Below are 573 nucleotides of genomic sequence, written 5' to 3'. Positions count from 1 at the left end.
TTAACTTTTTCTTTGACGGATATATTGATAAAATTCAAATAAATAACAAAATGCTAATTGACGATAATTGGTTTTTCAAAATTTATAAAATAACAGTACAAAAATTTGCTACAAGAATCAAAACCGGGACATTTCTGATGGAAATATTTTCTTCTTTATAAGCATAAAAAAAGATTGATTTCAATATTGTGAGTTTTCAGTTGTTGCTATTACAGATTTAGCTGTAAATTATTTTTGTAATGGGTAATAAGAAAAAAAAAAATTAATTACAAATCATTTCGTGATTGGATATCAGGAAAAACATTCAATTACTAACTACTGTTGTCTGAAATGGATATATACTATACACTGTAATAATAAAATTTAATGAAGACGTTTATTTGATATCTTTGGAATATATAGAGAAAGATTATGTGGAAACGAATCTCACCATCCGTTGGGGTACAACCATTAGTTTCTTATAGGGTGTTATTTGAGCTGATAATTTGCAGGCGGGTGTTGACGTAATTCGTTAAATCCCGTTACGTATACAAGAAAATATTTGAATTATAGCATGGTTTAATCTTTTATTTG

This window comes from Neodiprion pinetum, chromosome 3 (assembly GCF_021155775.2).
Source record: "Neodiprion pinetum isolate iyNeoPine1 chromosome 3, iyNeoPine1.2, whole genome shotgun sequence".
Taxonomy (NCBI): domain Eukaryota; kingdom Metazoa; phylum Arthropoda; class Insecta; order Hymenoptera; family Diprionidae; genus Neodiprion; species Neodiprion pinetum.
The sequence above is the reverse complement of the archived record's forward strand: the minus strand, read 5'-3'. Positions refer to the sequence as shown.